This window comes from Aquarana catesbeiana, unplaced genomic scaffold (genome assembly GCF_042186555.1).
Source record: "Aquarana catesbeiana isolate 2022-GZ unplaced genomic scaffold, ASM4218655v1 unanchor229, whole genome shotgun sequence".
Classification (NCBI taxonomy): Eukaryota; Metazoa; Chordata; class Amphibia; order Anura; family Ranidae; genus Aquarana; species Aquarana catesbeiana.
Window position 1 is genome coordinate 292,565 of NW_027362656.1, and position 15,756 is coordinate 308,320.

Here is a 15,756-nt window from a genome sequence, read left to right on the forward strand (position 1 = left end):
TACAATTGTAATATTAATGTGATTTGAAATGTAGTTTAGCATAATATGTTATGCAGAGAATACAGGGTTCACCAGTGCATTACACTCAGAATGCAGGGATCAGGAGTGCGTTGCGCTCACAATGCAGGGTTAAGGAGTATGTTGTGCTCAGAATGCAGGGCTAAGGAGTGCGTCATGCAGAGAATGCAGGGTTAAGGAGTGCATTGCACTCACAATGCAGGGTTAAGGAGTGCTTTGTGCTCACAATGCAGGGTTAAGGAGTGCGTTATGCAGGGTTAAGGAGTGCATTGCGCTCAGAATGCAGGGTTAAGGCATGCAATATGCTCAGAATGCAGGGTTAAAGAGTGGGTTACGCTCAGAATGCAGGGTTCACCAGTGTGTTGCACTCAGAATGCAGAGTTCACCAGTGCATTACACTCAGAATAAAGGGAACAGGAATGAGTTACACTCAGAATGCAGGGTTCACCAGTGCATTACAGTCAGAATGCAGGGTTCACCAGTGCGTTGTGCTCAGAATGCAGGGTTCACCAGTGCATTACACTCAGAATGCAGGGAACAGGAATGAGTTACACTCAGAATGTAGGGTTCACCAGTGCGTTGCGCTCAGAATGTAGGGTTCACCAGTGCGTTGTGCTCAGAATGCAGGGTTCACCAGTGCATTACACTCAGAATGCAGGGAACAGGAATGAGTTACACTCAGAATGCAGGGAACATTAGTGAGTTACACTCAGAATGTAGGGTTCACCAGTGCGTTGCGCTCAGAATGTAGGGTTCACCAGTGCATTACACTCAGAATGCAGGGAACAGGAATGAGTTACACTCAGAATGCAGGGTTCACCAGTGCGTTGTGCTCAGAATGCAGGGTTCACCGGTGCGGTGTGCTCAGAATGCAGGGTTCAACAGTGCATTACACTCAGAATGCAGGGAACAGGGATGAGTTACACTCAGAATGCAGGGTTAACCTTCCTAGCGGTATTCCCGAGTGTGGCCTGGGGTGAATTTTCATTACCAAAAGCGGTAACCCCCGAACCACACTCGGGATTGCATCGCAGGATCCAGGCAAATTTACTTACCTTGTCCCCAGGATCCTGCGATGTCCTTCCGTCATGTTCGCGGGCTGTGTCCTCCGCCCGATGTATCACTGTGCTGGGCTCTGTTCCCTGCGAGCGTCGCGATGCAGGGGGGTGGGGCCTGGCGGCAAAGTCAAACAGTGAAAAATACATAACACATACAGTACACTGTAATCTGTAAGATTACATTACTGTATCAAATCATTTCATCTCCCTTTTTGTCCCTAATGCTTTGTCCAGTGCTCTGCATGCACTTTTATATTATATATATTGTTCTTTCTACCCTGGAAACTTGAGATTGTCCATGGCAACCAAAAAGTGTCCCTTTACGTCAAAAGCGGTTTTAAACCAGCTAGAAAACAGCAATAGTAAATTAGAACACATGCAGAATTGAGCGTTAGTGACTCATGAGGAAATTCATCATCAGACACTGAAAGTGACAACAGCGACAATTCTGCAACTGAGCAAATTTCAGTGTCTTTGTTTTGATTACATTATTGAATAAAATTTATTATTAGAATATTATTATTTGTTATAATTATTTATAAAAATAATATGTATAAATTAATAAAGTACATTTTAATTTGATTTGATGTCATTAACCCCTAAGGGTAGTCCATGATTTTTAGAGCATATAAAATATAGATAATTTAGATAAAATCATAAAGGATTAATATATAATTTGTAATAATAACAATGAATTTAATGCAAACAAAAAAATACATAAATCAATAAATTTAGAAATCGAAATACATAACATGATACAGATACAGACAAGAAAGAGTAATATTGATGGAATTCATAATTAAAACAAGCTTTGGCTAAGCACCCTTAGTTGAAGACCCAACGTTTTTCTTGGCTTCCTGCAAATCATCAGGGGTAAGATCAGTGGCGGAATTACCAGGGTCGCAACAGTCACACTTGTGATGGGGCCCTGGCATTCCGTCACTGTGGGGGGGCCCCAGTGGGGTTGCTATTCAAAGGGCCCTGAGTGGAGAGCGTGTCTCTCATGTAACAGCATTGACAGTTTTATTTCCCACTCAGTCCGTCCTCTCTCGTACGGGATGACAGAGGACACACAGCTGATCTGCTCCCCTTTCTTCCCCCTCCCCCTCTCCTGTGTGCTCAGCGGGCAGTCAAGTGTGAAGCTAATGAGCTTACATTTCCCATGGAGCACACAGGGGAAGGAACGGGGGGGGAAGAGGGAGCAGATCAGCTGTGTGTCCTCTGTCATTCCATGCGAGAGAGGATGGATGGAGTGAGAAATAAAACTGTCAATGCCGGTGTCCATAGGCATGCACAAGGGGTGTGCCTGGGCCCACCCTAATCCTGGAGTTGGCAACCCATCAATTGTGGGCAGGTGACAGGTAAGCCGCGATCCTTACTTGCTGACCCCCAGAACCTGGACAGGATAGGCGGCTGGAGTGGAAATTATAGGATCTGATCTGTATTTTCTTCTGCAGCAGCTGAAAGTAGGCTTCTCCTCCTCTTCCTCTCGCCAATATTCAGCTGCCTCGGGAGGAAAATACAGGGGATTGGTACCAATGTCTGCCACCCCTCTTGTCCCAGTTCCTTTTCTTTCTGCTGCCCAGGTCCCCCTGTGTGCTCACCTACTCCCCCCCCCCCATTATTTTAGGATGACGAGTGGGGAAGAGGCCGGTTAATATGTCACAAAGGCATATGTGTTGGAGCTTTGAGGTGCAAACCCTAATACAATAGGCTGTGCACACCTATGCCAGTGTCTTTGTGCTGCTGTTACATGAGAGACACGCTCTCCTCTCAGGGCCATGCTGTCCTGAGAAGACAGAGGACTCTGATGGGCACTGATAGAAGGCACTGATAGGGGACACTGATAGGGGGCACTGATAGGGGACACTGATAGGGGACACTGATAGGAGGCACTGATAGAAGACGCTGATAGGGGACACTGATAGAAGGCACTGATAGGAGGCACTGATGGACACTGATACAAGGCACTGATAGAAGACACTGATGGACACTGATAGAGGACACTGATAGAAGGCACTGATGGACACTGATAGATGACACTGATAGAAGGCACTGATGGACACTGATAGGAGGCATTGACAGGGGACACTGATAGAAGGCACTGATAGGGGACACTGATAGAAGGCACTGATAGGGGACACTGATATAAGGCACTGATAGATGACACTGATAGAAGGCACTGATAGAAGACACTGATGGACACTGTTAGAGGACACTGATAGGAGGCACTGATAGGGGACACTAATAGGGGGCACTGATAGAAGGCACTGATAGGGGACACTAATAGGGGACACTGATAGAAGGCACTGATAGGGGACACTGATAGGGGACATTAATAGGGGGCACTGATAGGGGACTCTTATAGAAGGCACTGATAGGGGACACTAATAGGGGGCACTGATAGGGGACTCTAATAGAAGGCACTGATAGGGGATACTAATATGGGGCACTGATAGGGGGCACCGATGGGAGGTACTGATAGGATTTACTGATGAGCACTGAAGGGAGGCACTGAGAAGGCACTAGGGGGCACTGAGAAGGCACTAGGGGGCACCAATGGGAGGCACTGATGGGCACTGATAGGAGGCACTAATAGGAGGCACTGATAGGATTTACTGATGAGCACTGATAGGGGGCACTGATAGGCTGCACTGATAGGAAGCATTGATGGGCACTTATAGGTGGCACTGATGAGCACTGATAGGCAGAACTCATAGGCTGCACTGATGGGCACTGAGGAACACTGATAGGCAGTATTGATGGGCACTGATGGGCAGCATTGAAGAGTACTGATCGGTGGCACGGATGGATGCTGTTAGGCGGCATTAATGAGCACTGATAGGTGGTGCTGATAGGCAGATTTGATGGGCACTAATAGGTGGCATTAATGAGCACTGATAGGTAACACTTGTAGGCGGCATTGATGGACACTGATGGGTGGCATTGATGGACACTGATGTACGGCATTGATGGGCACTGATAGGCGGCATTGAGCACTGATAGGCAGCATTGATGGACACTAATAGATGGCACTGATGATTGGAGCACTGATTATCAGTGTAAACAATTTACTGACATTATTGATAGTTAATGGCAGTCCTTTCCGAACACAGACACAGCGTGGGAAGAAAGGGCTGCGGATAACTGGCAAGTCTGTTTATCGTGATCAGCTGACATCACATGGTAAGGGTCCACTGTGATTGCACTGGATGCACGTCCCAGGGGGCATGCGGGAAGCACGGTTTTGGGAGGATGTCCATGGATACCCTCCCAAAATTGGAAGCCCGGGGCTCGGATGGAAGGGGGGCCCATCATGGTTTCTTGCACCGGGGCCCTGAAGGTTCTTATTTATGCCTCTGGGTAAGATGCACGTTTACTAAAAAACAATAAGGTAACTATTAATAAATAGAACCTTCTAATGAAAGGAAATGATCAGAGACAGCCACTTACTAAAAAATACTTACAGAGTGAAACCCGCAAGTTATGCTCAATTCCAGCAATGGGGTTTAATAGTGGTCTGGAACAAGCTGTCTCACCCGGGGTTGAGGCAGGGTAATACCCCCCCCCCACAAAAAGTTGGAGAAGGGGCCAGGGGAGACAACAGCCTTGGTCCAACCCAGATGCCCATACCACCTAACCAATGAGTGAATCTGTGAAAAAATGTAATGAAAAACTGTAAACAACAAGTATAAATGTGACTACAAGGTCAAAAAGTGTGTGTGTTTAACAGATGAAGATTATGTGTGTGTGTGTGTGTATATATATATATATATATATATATATATATATGTACCGGTATGTAGTGTTTGTAAGGTAAGTGAGACCAGGGTAAATGTGTAGCAAATAGATAAGGTCTAAACACACCCAAAGAGGGTGTGCAATAAATGCACTAAAAATTGTGTTATATACAATAAAAACCATAAATATGTCTGCCATTACCCAAATGATAAAGAATACTGCTCAGTAGGGATGAGCCGAACCCCCCCCCCCCCCCCCCCATTAAGTTTGCAGCAGAACATGCAAAGATGCAAAAAGTTTGTTCAAACACACGAACACCGTTAAAGTCTATGGGACACGAACGTGAAAAAACAAAAGTGCTAATTTTAAAGGCTTATATAAGTTATTGCCATAAAAAGTGTTTGGGGACCCGGGTCCTGCCCCAGGGGACATGTATCAATGCAAAACAAAGTTTTAAAAACAGCCGTTTTTTCGGGAGCAGTGATTTTAATAATGCTTAAAGTGAAACAATAATATATCCTTTAAATATCGTGCCTGGGGGGGGGGTATCTATAGTATGCCTGTAAAGTGGCGCATTTTTCCTGTGTTTAGAACAGTACCACAGCAAAATGACATTTCTAAAGGAAAAAAAGTAATTTAAAACTGCTTGCGGATGTAATGTATTGTCGGGTCCTGGCAATATAGATGAAAATCATTGAGAAAAACGGCATGGGTCCCCCCCCCCCCCCCAGCCCATTACCAGACCCCTTGGGTCTGTTAGGGATATTAAGGGGAAGCCCGCGCCCAAATTTAAAAAAAAATGGCGTGGGGGACCCCAGAATATATATATATATATATATATATAAATATAAATATATATATATATATATATATATATATATATATATACAGAAGTATATATACTATACGGCCTGCCCTATATACTCTGCCTTTGGTGGTGGTGGTGCCACAACACTGTAAGCCCTCACAGTTACTCTTGGTGGGCGCAGGAATGGGCCCTGCTGTGAAATATTAGATCAGAAATTGTAATTACATGCCCCTGTTAAACAGGGGCAGAAAAATTGGGCCTATGGTGGTGGTGCCACAACACTGTAAGCCCTCACAGTTACGCTCGTTGGGTGCAGGAATGGGCCCTGCTATGAAATATTATATCAAGAATTGTAATTACATGCCCCTGTTAAACAGGGGCAGAAAAATTGGGCCTTTGGTGGTGGTGGTGCCACAACACTGTAACCCCTCACAAATACTCTTGGGTGCAGGAACAGGCCCTGCTGTGAAATATTAGATCAAAAATTGTAATTACATGCCCCTGTTGAATGAATGAGTGACTTGTATAGCGCTACCTATGCGAACTGAATCGCCTCAGGGCACTTTTGCCGCCAGTGTCCATCTGCAGTATAGCATGGTCCTTTGCCCCATGGTGTCCCGACACGCTTACAAACACATACACATACAACATACACATATTTGGCCAATTTTTCCGCCAGGATCTAATTAACCTACCAGCATGTCTTTGTATTGTGGGAGGAAACCGGAGTACCCGGAGGAAACCCACGCAGGCACAGGGAGAACATGCAAACTCCAGGCAGATGGTGTCATGGTCGGGATTTGAACCAGCGACCCTATTGTTGCTAGGTGAAAGTGCTATCCACTACACCACTGTGCTGCTGTACTGTTAAACAGAACAATTGAGCCTTAGGCAGTGGTGGTGGTGCCCTAAACCAAAAATATTGTTGGAAGCTAGGATCATCAAGATTGAGGAGGAATATGATAGTCACTCAGCATAGGCAGTCTTCAAGGGATCCCACATCCATAGAAAAATCAATCAGTTACATCAGCATCAGGTGCTTGATAGCTGCTGATCAAAGACTGATTCATTTTTATGAATGTGTGCCTATCAACAGAGTCTGTGGACAGGCGCACTCTATGATCCGTTACAAACCCTCCAGCAGCACTGAATGTGCGTTCAGAAAGAACGCTGGATGCAGGAAAGGCCAGTAGCTCAATTGCATTCTGAGCAAGTTCTGGCCAGTGGTCCATCCTTAAGACCCAGTAACATAGTGGATGGTCTGTTGGAAAGGTCTATAAAGTCTGCTCTTGCCCCTAGATATTCCTGCACCATGTAATGCAGATGCTGGCGATGGTTGCTTGAACCGATCAGACCTTGGCACTGAGGACTGAAACTTTCTCTAAAGGCATCGGTGAGCCGGCCACCTTCTCCACCGCTCTTCCTCTGACTGAACAAAGCCTCAGCAACATGTTGTCCAGGAAATTGTAACCTCCCAGGGTCTGGAAACGCATTGCACAAACCTTTCTTCAAGGCCTCCTGAAGATGTTTCTCCCTCTGCGATGGCAGGATGAGTTCTGCAACCTTACCCTTGTAACGTGGATCAAGAAGGGTTGAAGGCCAGTAATGATCCCTCTCCTTGATACTACGAATCCTAGGGTCCTTTCGCAGGCTTTGCAGAATCAGGAAGGCCATGCAGTGTAAGTTTGCAGAGGCATTCGATTCTGAGTCCTCTGGGTCACTAAGGATCACATGATCCGTAACAACCTCCTCCCAGCCACATACAACTCCTTGGGTTTCTGGGGACTGAAAACCATCCCTTGAAGACTGCTGCTGAGAGTTATCCTCCACGTCCATGCTGACACAATCCTCCTCCTCTTCTTCCTGTGTGTTTGGCGGGCCCGCAGGAATACTATCTGAATAAAGGGGGCCTTGAGAGGTAAGGAAGTCCTCCTCTTCCTCCTGCTGTTCTGCCTCAAGTGCCCTGTCCATTATTCCACCAAGCGTGTGCTCCAACTGGAAGACAAGAGGGACAGTATTACTGATGCATGCATTGTCGCTGCTCACCATCCTCGCGGCCTCCTCAAATGGTGACAGGACAGTGCATGCATCCTTGATCAGTAGCCACTGGAGTGGTGAAAAGAAGCCAAGCTCCCCTGACCCTGTCTTGGTGCCATACTCACACAGGCACTTATTGATGGCCCTCTGCTGCGTGTGCAGCTGTTGCAGCATTGCCAACGTTGAGTTCCACCTGGTGGGCATGTCACAAATGAGGCTGTTTGTGGAGAGGTTGCATTCCCTTTGAATGTCAGCCAGCCGAGCACTGCCATTGTATGACCGGTGGAAATGATCACAGACTTTTCTGGCCTGCCTCAGGAGATCCTGTAAGCCTGAGTACCTGTTCAAGAACCGCTGCACCACCAAATTCAGGTCGTGTGCCAAACATAGGACATGGGTCAAGTGTCCCTGTCGGAGGGCGGAGAGAAGGTTGGTGCCATTGTTGCATACAACCATTCCTGGCTGAAGCTGGCGCGGCGTCAACCACTTCTGAGCCTTTCCCCACAGAGCTGACAAAATCTCTGCCCCAGTGTGGCTCCTGTCCCCTAAGCTGAGCACCGTTGGTTCAGAGGACAAATCTGCAGAAGAGGCAATAGAGGAAGAAGAAGAGGAGGGGGTGGAGGAGAGAGCTGTGGCAGAATCACCACTAGCATTTTGGAGGCGTGGTGGCGGAACAAGCTCCAACAATACTGAATCCTCTCCTGGATGTTCCCAGCTGCCAGAAGAGTTACCCAGTGCGCCGTGAAGGAAAGGTAAGTCAGCAGTAATATGCACCTTACTGCTGACTGTCCTGTCCAACGAATCCAAAACATTGCCTTCTAAATGCCAGTAGAGTAGAGAGTTGGAATAGTCTTCCATGAAAAGAAATGGCGCTTTGGAACCTGCCACTGAGGTATAGCACATTTCACAAATTTACGAAAGGGGGCAGAGTCTACCAGCTGAAAAGGCAGCAGTTGCAGTGCTAGCAATTTGACCAAGCTAGCATTCAGACGCTGAGCATGTTGATGGCTGGGACAGAATTTCCTTTTACAGTTTAGCAACTGGGGTAGGGAAATTTGCCTGAGAAAATCAGATGGAGGTGTACTGATAGCAGATTGGCTGCAAGTAGTTGGGACACCTATTGCTATACCTTCATTCCTCTCAGTGCAGGTTTTTGAGAGGACTGGAGGTATAGTGGGGTTGGAGATCCCAGATGAGGAGCAAGGCGAAGTCCGCCTTTTACTTTGATGTGGGTCTTTCAAGCGCTGTTGCCATTTATAGACATGTACGCCATCAATAAATTTGTTTTGTTTCGTTCCGTTCCGTATTAGCCGTTAATTCGTGTCCAAAACTCAATTTGGATTTGTACAAAATACGAATTTTCGTAACAATTACAAACGTTCGTTATGATGAATTTAAAAAGCAAAAAATACCTTTCTCAATATGGCAGTCGTCTGACTCATTATGCACATTATGAGGGGGCTCCCACCATCCCTGTGCTGTGCTGACTTCCTCCTGGGGCTGTCCCCCTGCTGTGCTCATTATGAGGGGGGTCCCACCATTCCTGTGCTGTGATAACTTCCTGGGTTTGTACCCCTGCTGTGCTCATTATGAGGGGCTCCCACCATCTCTGTGCTGACTTCCTGGGTTTGTACCCCTGCTGTGCTCATTATGAGGGGGCTCCCACCATCCCTGTGCTGTGATAACTTCCTGGGTTTGTACTCCTTCTGTGCTCATTATGAGGGGGCTCCCACCATCCCTGTGCTGTGATGACTTCCTGGGTTTGTACCCCTGCTGTGCTCATTATGAGGAGCTCCCACCATCCCTGTGCTGACTTCCTGGGTTTGTACCCCTGCTGTGCCCATTATGAGGGGGCTCCCACCATCCCTGTGCTGTGATAACTTCCTGGGTTTGTACCCCTGCTGTGCTCATTATGAGGGGGCTTCTACCATCCCTGTGCTGACTTCCTGGGTTTGTACCCCTACTGTGCTCATTATGAGGGGCTCCCACCATCCCTGTGCTGACTTCCTGTGTTTGTACCCCTACTGTGCTCATTATGAGGGGCTGCCACCATCCCTGTGCTGTGATGACTTCCTCCTGGGGCTGTACCCCTGCTGTGCTCATTATGAGGGGGCTCCCACCATCCCTGTGCTGTGATGACTTCCTGGGTTTGTACCCCTGCTGTGCTCATTATGAGGGGCTCCCACCATCCCTGTGCTGTGATAACTTCCTGGGTTTGTACCCCTGCTGTGCTCATTATGAGGGGGCTTCTACCATCCCTGTGCTGACTTCCTGGGTTTGTACCCCTGCTGTGCCCATTATGAGGGGGCTGCCACCATCCCTGTGCTGTGATGACTTCCTGGGTTTGTACCCCTGCTGTGCTCATTATGAGGGGCTCCCACCATCCCTGTGCTGACTTCCTGTGTTTGTACCCCTACTGTGCTCATTATGAGAGGCTCCCACCATCCCTCTGCTGTGATGACTTCCTGGGTTTGTACCCCTGCTGTGCTCTATGAGGGGCTCCCACCATCCCTGTGCTGTGCTGACTTCCTGGGTTTGTACCCCTGCTGTGCTCATTATGAGGGGCTCCCACCATCCCTGTGCTGTGATAACTTCCTGGGTTTGTACCCCTGCTGTGCTCATTATGAGGGGGCACCCACCATCCCTGTGCTGACTTCCTGGGTTTGTACCCCTGCTGTGCTCATTATGAGGGGCTCCCACCATCCCTGTGCTGTGATAACTTTCTGGGTTTGTACCCCTGCTGTGCTCATTATGAGGGGGCTCCCACCATCCCTGTGCTGACTTCCTGGTTTGTACCCCTGCTGTGCTCATTATGAGAGGCTCCCACCATCCCTGTGCACAAGGATGGTGGGAGCCCCTCATAATAAGCACAGCAGGGGTACAGCCCCAGGAGGAAGTCAGCACAGCACAGGGATGGTGGGAGCCCCTCATAATGAGCACAGCAGGGGTACAAACCCAGGAAGTCAGCACAGCACAGGGATGGTGAGAGCACCTCATAGTGAGCACAGCTGGGATACAGCCCCAGGAGGAAGTCAGCACAGCACAGGGATGGTGGGAGCCCCTCATAATGAGCACGGCAGGGGTACAGCCCCAGGAGGAAGTCAGCATAGCACAGGGATGGGGGGAGCCCCTCATAATGAGCACAGCACAGGGATGGTGGGAGCCCCTCATAATGAGCACAGCAGGGGGACAGCCCCAGGAAGTCAGCATAGCACAGTAATAGTGGAAGCCCCTCATAAAGAGCACAGCAGGGGTACAAACCTAGGAAGTCAGCACAGCACAGGGATGGTGGGAGCCCCTCATAATGAGCACGGCAGGGGTACAGCCCCAGGAGGAAGTCAGCATAGCACAGGGATGGGGGGAGCCCCTCATAATGAGCACAGCACAGGGATGGTGGGAGCCCCTCATAATGAGCACAGCAGGGGGACAGCCCCAGGAAGTCAGCACAGCACAGGGATGGTGGGAGCCCCTCATAATGAGCACAGCAGGGGTACAAACCTAGGAAGTCAGCACAGCACAGGGATGGTGGGAGCCCCTCATAATGAGCACAGCACAGGGATGGTGGGAGCCCCTCATAATGAGCACAGCAGGGGTACAGCCCCAAGAGGAAGTTCCTTCTGGGGCTGTACCCCTACTGTGCTCATTATGAGGGTCTCCCACCATCCCTGTGCTGTGCTGACTTCCTCCTGGGGCTGTACCCCTGCTGTGCTCATTATGAGGGGCTCCCACCATCCCTGTGCTGTGCTGACTTCCTGGATTTTTAACTTCATCATAATGAATGCTCGTAATTATCATGACAATAATAAAATGATATTAACAAACATTCTTTTTTTTGTCTGATTCTGAATCTCCCATCGACTACCAGTACCAGCCTCCCACTCCCATATTAGAAAAGGTAATTTTGCCAACCCTCACTCAGCAGCAGAAGAAAACCTCTGGTAAACAAAGCACCAGTCACATTTCCGTTGTAACGGAATTTGGATCCAAAATTCGTCAACGAAGTTTCGTATTTCGAATAAAATAAAAGAAGCATAGCAATTTGTATTTCGGATGCTTCTGAATTATGAATTTTCGGAAATTTGTAGGAATTTTCGATTCGTACAAAACAAATCGCACATGTCTAGTTGCCAATGGACTGCATGGGAGGTATATGTCTGGTCAAGCATGTAGTACCCAAGCAGCTGCTGTTCTGGCCACGCTTGATCCGCTTCAGACATAGGTTGCAAACAGCAATGGTGCGATCTGCTGCACACGTGTCAAAAAAGGCCCACACCAAGTAACTTTTCAAAATCAGCGGGGAGTCAGCAGTGCCCTGCACCTGCGGGGCTCTGCGGTATGATGCAGTAGGGTGGCTGCCCTTAAGCTGCCCCCTAGAGGACACCCTGCCTCGTCGGAGTTGTGTCTCCTCCTCCTCCTCTCTTCTATCAGGCACCCAAGTAGAGTCGGTGACCTCATCATCCCCTCCCTCCACATCACTGGAGCAAACTTGGCAGTATGCTGCGGCTGGAGGAACATGACTGCGAGTTCCTTGTCCTTTTTGGGCACCCCCTCTCTCTAGGCTCACGTTACTCCCTTCCTCAACCTGGGAACCAACATCGGAGCCTTCAAATTGCTGCGCATCCTCCAGCAGCATGTACTCGACACTGTGGTCGAATAGTTCGGGGGACTCCTCTGTGCAAGATGGTGGAGCTACGGAAGGAGTGACTGTGGACAAGGAGCTGGTGGAATAGGCCGCTTTGGCAGCTGCATTGGAACACAAACTACTTTGAGCCTGGGTGACAGAGGATGAGGAGGATGAGGACGGCTTTGTCATCCACTCCACCAACTCTTCTGCATGTTCTGGCTCAATAACAGGGCCAGCAGCAGCAAAAAAAGACAAGCATGCCCCACGGCCACCTGCAGAGGATGCACCATGTCCACGACCAGCACTGTTGACTGTAGACACAGAGCCTGCTTGCCCTCTTTTAGTGGCCTGTGAGCATCTGCCTCTCCTTGGTGGCCTTCCGGACATGATGTATATTTTGTTTTGCAACACCACACTACACTGTATTGTGTACTGTGTACACCACCAGAAAAGTAGTAGCAACTGCACTACGGCTGCACTATATTGTGAACTGTGTACATCACCAGAAGTGTAGTAGCAACTGCACTATGGCTGCACTATATTGTGTACTGTGTACACTACCAGAAAAGTAGTAGCAACTGCACTACGACTGCACTGTATTGTGTACTGTGTACACCACCAGAAACGTAGTAGCAACTGCGCTATGGCTGCACTGTATTGTGTACTGTGCACACCACCAGAAAAGTAGTAGCAACTGCACTACAACTACACTGTATTGTGTACTGTGTACACCACCAGAAAAGTAGTAGCAACTGCATTACGGCTGCACTGTATTGTGTACTGTGTACACCACCAGAAAAGTAGTAGAAACAGTACACCACGGAATGCACTGTAGATATAGGCTACACTGGATGCAGAGTATTATATATATTATATATATATCAAATACACTGCCACTAACTGAATAACCTGCCTGCTTAATCTAAATCACACTATCTCTCCATCCACGCCATCACCACTACACAGGGCCGCCCTGTAGGTAGCCTTATATAGTGTGGGGCATGGACTTGGTCTCCCTGAGCCATGATTAGCCAAAGGCACCCTGCTGTGGCCAATTATGGCTCTCTTAGCAGAGGGCGCTGGGATTGGCCAAAGCATGCAGGTCAGGTGCATGCTTTGGCCAATCATCATACAGCAATGCACTATGATCTTGCAGTGCATTATGGGGAGCGTTCCGTGGCGCTCGAATTTCCCGCGAATGTCCCATAATGTTCACTGTTCGGCGAATGAGCGAACACCCGATGTTCAAGTGAACTAATGTTCGACACGAACATCAAGCCCATCCCTACTGCTCAGAGTGATCCCTTCCTTGTGGAGGAGTGAACTGCCAATCGGTCCCAGCAGAAGTACCAGCAGTCCTGAGCCGGTCCCCGCCAACATCATGATGGAAAAGAATTTAAAAAATTTGATCTCTTAGGGATATTGCCTTAGACCATCTATTAGCCAGCCCAGCATAAGGGCGGTTGGTCTGGACACCTAGCAGTCTCACTTCCGGGATTGCGATGTGCTCAGCTCTCTCCCCTCCACCCATTTCAATCATACAATGGGGGCGGGGTTTGACCTCAACGCATCAGCGTCATGTTCAAACAAGCCACGCGAGCCATTACACGCCTGCGAGGTGGAAGTTCGATTTGTCTTTACCATCACACGCTGCAGTGGAGGTGGGTGGGCATCCACTGGGGTACAGTGTACCTTGGGTATAAGGTGCTCTCACCTCACATTCGCTAGCTAGGCGTCGATGCATGACCTTGGTGGGGATCCGCCCAGGACCGGGGGTACTTCAGCTGGGACCGATTGGCAGTTCACTCTTCCACTTTGTCTGACAAGAAAGGGATCACTCTGAATAGTATTAGTTATCATATGGGTAATGGCAGACATATTTATTTTTTTTATTGTATATAACACAATTTTTTGTGCATTTATTGCACACCCTCTTTGGGTGTGTTTAGACCTTATTTATTTTAGCCTTTATTTGCCACACATTCACTCTGGTCTCACTTACCTTACAGACACTTCATACATATATATATATATATATACATATATACACATAGTCTTCATCTGTTAAACGCACACACCTTGAAGTCACATTTGTACTTTTTTACAGTTTTTTTATTACATTTTTTCACAGATTTTGGTCTAAATGTGCACACACAACACTCATTGGTTAAGTGGTGAGGGCATCTGGGTTGGTCCATGGCTGTCGTCTCCCCTGGCCCTTTCTCCAACTTTTCGGGGGGGGGGAGGGGGGTATTACCCTGCCTCAACCTCGGGTGACACAGTTTGTTCCAGACCACCATTTAATCGCATTGCTGGAATTGAGCATAACTTGCGGGTTTCACTCTGTAAGTATTTTTTAGCAAGTGGCTGTCTCTGATCATTTCCTTTCATTAGAAGGTTCTATTTTTAATAGTTACCTTATTATTTTTTAGTAAACATGTGCATCTTACCCCTGATAATTGGCAGGAAGCCAAGAAACGCGTCGGGTCTTCAACTAAGGGTGCTTAGCTAAAGCTTGTTTTAATTATGAATTCCATCAATATTACTCTTTCTTGTCTGTATCTGTATCCTGTTATGTATTTTGATTTGTAAATTTATTGATTTATGTATTTTTTTGTAACAATTGTATTAATTATGTCCATTGGTTTGTTTGCATTAAATTCATTATTATTATTACAAACTATATATTAATCTTTTATGATTATATCTGTTTTATATTTTATTTTATATGCTCTAAAAATCATGGACTACCCTTAGGGGTTAATGACATCAAATCAAATAAAAATCAAATACATATTATTACTACCCACGATGATGTTTCATCTAAATTCCCATTTCTATTTCCTATATATTTTTTCAAATTAATTAGGGATAAAAGCATGCCATTGTTATATCATGGTTGTGATTGGTCACTATTTCTAAATTTTATATTTATAATTATTTATTATATTATCATTTATGATTTTGTCAACTTTATCATACCCGGGATGTCTACTAGACTCTTGTTTGGACAAATTTATTTAAGTTATTCCTAAGAATTACAGGCCTACAATATAAAACGCCAAATTTCCATGCGAAACAATGTACCGCTTTGAGCTTCAAAAATCAGACATAATCATACCGCCAGGGGGGTTAAGGAAGATGTTATGCAGAGAATGCACGGTTCACCAGTGCAATACAATAACTTTCACCCCCTTCATGCCCAGGCCAATTTTCAGCTTTCAGCGCTCTCACACTTTGAATGACAACTACGTGGTCATGCAACACTGTACCCAAATGAATTTTTTTATCATTTTCTTCACACAAATAGAGCTTTCTTTTGGTGGTATTTAATCACTACGTTTTTCTTAGTTTCTGTCAGTAAATTTTGTAAATAAGTAATTTTTTCTCCTTCACTGATGGGCACGGATGAGACTGTACATTGATGGGCACTGATGAGGTGGCACTTATGGGCACTGATGAGTCGGCAC

General features: G+C 47.1%; 1 protein-coding gene across 1 annotated transcript in view; it reads left to right on the forward strand.

The window, feature by feature from the left end:
* The window catches only part of LOC141121770 (uncharacterized), a 122,022-nt gene that overhangs the window by 67,569 nt on the left and 38,697 nt on the right, over positions 1-15,756 (forward strand).